Source organism: Ictalurus punctatus, chromosome 23, assembly GCF_001660625.3.
Source record: "Ictalurus punctatus breed USDA103 chromosome 23, Coco_2.0, whole genome shotgun sequence".
In the NCBI taxonomy this organism is placed as follows: domain Eukaryota; kingdom Metazoa; phylum Chordata; class Actinopteri; order Siluriformes; family Ictaluridae; genus Ictalurus; species Ictalurus punctatus.
Genome location: NC_030438.2, coordinates 13,569,985 through 13,573,368, shown reverse-complemented (window position 1 = coordinate 13,573,368; position 3,384 = coordinate 13,569,985). Strand labels below are relative to the sequence as shown.

The window sequence follows — 3,384 nt, the reverse complement described above, 5'->3', positions numbered from 1 at the left end:
TTTGTTCTATGCTACAAAACGACTACCTGTAAGTCGGTAAAATACAAGTCGTTCACCTGAACACAGTGCTGTGTTTATTGTCCGGAGTTCACAGGAGGAAAGTCTGCGGTGCAATGTGAAAGAGACTAGCGCCCCCTCCCTGACGCACACAACACACAAACACGAACCTGTCTCCTCTTACCAACATCTTCATCACAACTTCACACACATTATACTCATGATGAAATATTTATGAGTATATTTTCGACAATATTTGATCCCTGATCTTGTTCTGCTTCTATATCAATAAATCCACACCTACACCAAGAGAAACAAAAATAATAACAATGACTCAATACAATATTGGTTTTGATGAATCATTTCTACTTTCTACTGGAAAATTTTAGTTATGATCAGATCCTTAGAACCAGTAAAGGGTCTGAATTTAGCACCAAGATACAACGTCCATCTTAACCCTTAAAAGTCTTACATGAAGGATTACTGTGAATCCATGAACTACACTACTAGGCAAAAAGTGGTTCTTTAGACAGTTAAGGTTTCATAAGTCCTGGCTTCATAAATGGGTTCGTGTGACTATTAGAGAAACACTTCTACATATAGAACCTTTAGAGGTTCCCTATAACAGGACAAGCTGAAGAGCTTTCTAGGGTTGTGTAAATGAAGGTAGAATAAAAACAAACACTGTGAGGGTGTTATAGTGTACTTTCTTGGTGCTGAGATAGTATCATTATCTGTTGTACCTTTGTAGCGTTGTGCATCGTTCAGCTGGAAATGTTTGTATACATTTACATTTACATATGATTTAATTGGATTTTTTTTTTTTCAAAAGTAAAGCTTTCACCTTTAGGTACAAGATACAGACTAAAGGTACAAAAGGTGTACACTTGACGGAATGGAACCACCCCAGCGAGAAGGAAAGGTACCTACCTTTTTTTCGGAGAGTGTTGGATAATTATTGAAAATTGAGCACACCAGGAGTACCTTTTTGGGGGATAGTGTAATTCTAGCATGTGTGACTCTCTTGTTTGCAGAACGCACGCGCATAGGATGCTTAGATACTAGCAGGTTGCAATCATGTGTGTGTGTGTGTGTGTGTGTGTGTGTGTGTGTGTGTGTGTGTGTGTAAAGCCCCTGGTTCGCTCGCGCCCCCGGTAACCTAGAGAACCGCATGAGAGCCCTTAAGCACGCGCTCGTCTCCTCGTTCAATAAGCGCGCTGGAGAGAGGCTTCCAGCAAACAGACGTGAAAAAGGACAGAGAGCTGACAAAGGAATGAAAAAAAAAATAACACAAGTACAGTAAATTAGCTGAGGGAACGGGACTCGACAGTGAAAGAGGAGACAAGCTAGAAGCAAAAAAAGAAAAGACAAGACACTTCTGTGCACATCTCACCAAGCAACTCTGGCCTCCATTCACCGGGTATAGATTAACGTAGAGTAATGTTGCATTGCTGAATAACTTTATACTTGGTGATCACTGGATGTCATTGAGATGGTAGGAATCCTATACTCCCCCCACAAAAAAAGAAGACGCTGGAATACCCCTTAACAAATCTAGATCCTCCAGAAACCTTGTTACAAAGGGTTTGAGAAACAGGAATGCAAATAGTTTCTAAAACATAACAGTAATTGCACTTAAAGTTCCTTCATTTTTCAGTGTGTGTGTGTGTGTGTGTGTGTGTGTGTGTGTGTGTGTGTGTGTATGTGTGTGTGTGTGTGTGTGTGTTCATAAAGAGGGGGCGTGATTATCGCTTGTCAAATGCAATAGTTTTCTGTTAACGAAAGATAGCGATTGATGAAATATGCATGAAAGTTTGCACGACATTTTCCATCGTTTTCTATTATTCTATTCTGACCACGCACTTTCATTATAGTATCAAGTGTGCAATATGACACTAGAGAAAAAAATAATAAAAAAAAATCATCCACGCGACACACCACGGAGTGGCAAAAGTCAGTCAAGAGACTAATGCAGTGTATGCGATGTATGTCCTGTTCAAAATAAAAACAGATGATAAACAGAGTCAACATTTAGAGTCGACATTTCTTGCTACTTTATCTACAGTGCGCGCGCCGAGGGTTCGCGCGCCAGCTCTCTTCAGTCTCCAGCATTGGACCGGACAGAGGAAATGTGATTTAAAAAAAAATTAAAAAAGGAAAGAAAATAAAAGGAGAAATATATCAACAACAACAAAAAAGGCACACTGAGATGTGTAAGCGCGATCAGAAAGCAAGCAAGAAAGCAAGCAACCCCAAGCAATTGGTTAAAAGTGTTGGAGGCTGGAGCCGGAGTGCACGCGCCTAGTTCCCGGTGTGAGAGTGCGATCGCGCGAGCTTTCCGCGGTGTAGGCTACACAGGGGTGTAGAAGCGGCATCCCATTTCCATGACAACCGTTGATAATATGACGACCTTTCGCAAATTAAATCGGGGATTCAGAGCCATCCATCCGTCTGGAGCCGAGACACTGCCTGAGATAGCCTACGACTGTTTTTTTTCCATCCCCTAAGTGCGCTCAACAGGTTCCCGCACATTACCGCAAACTTTTTATTCTTTAAAAAAGTTCTTAACAGCGTCATTTAAAAAAGCAAAAAAATAACAAGAAGGATCTGAAATTAGACTACTTTTAACAAGCTAACAAGGCGTCCAAAGCGCTGTGAGAAATTTCCCAAAAAGAAAAAATCATTTAAAATATATTCACTTACTTGTTTGCTGTGACGGTTCCGTCTTTACATATGTTTTTAGACCCCTAATAATTCCCTGTGCATATCCAATAGAATTTTGCAAAAATGTTCAAAATTCAGATGAATGAAGAAGTAGATCTTAGAGTCGCACAAAGGTGATCAGGTTTCATTTAAAAAAAAAAAGATGTAATATATTTGTCTTTTTATTTCTCTTTTAAAATAAGAGTGGGATAATATAAAAAAAGTACTCCGTGCTCCGCTCAGCTCCTCTGTAACCGGCTCGGCATGAAGTGGCTACGGAAAAGAAAGAGACGCGCCGGGATGAAGTTGCAATGTGCCTTTGTTTATGTGTCGCGCGCTGAGAAAGAACGCCTAATAGCACATTTATGCGAATCTGCCTTCTACATAGGCAGCCTGGAATGCGCTACGTCAATGTGACGCCATGGGAGAGGTGACGTCGAGCCCTGCACTGTAGCGCACCCCCGGTCAGCTCGCTGCTATACAGTATACACATGCTTCTTGCCAGAGAGAGAGAGAGAGAGAGAGAGAGAGAGAGAGAGGGAGAGAGAGGGGAGGGAGAAGTATGTTGATCTTCTGACTCTACGACCGATATTGTTTGAAACAGCTCGGGAGGGTATGTTTTGAAAACTAACACACACAACATGTGTCTCTGTCATGAGTGCATGTGTCTCTGCCTTCATTAGA

The 3,384-nt window shown here is 41.3% G+C and overlaps 1 protein-coding gene across 5 annotated transcripts in view; it reads right to left on the bottom strand.

Moving 5' to 3' along the window:
- The window catches only part of nr4a3 (nuclear receptor subfamily 4, group A, member 3), a 32,420-nt gene extending 29,269 nt beyond the window's left edge, over positions 1 to 3,151 (bottom strand). For all 5 annotated transcript variants that reach the window (XM_017453774.3, XM_017453776.3, XM_047150185.2 and 2 more), the window contains exon 1: positions 2,701 to 3,151. The gene's annotated coding sequence lies outside the window, so the exon portion shown is untranslated. The remainder of the gene's footprint in view (positions 1 to 2,700) is intronic.
- Positions 3,152 to 3,384: the final 233 nt, after the last annotated feature.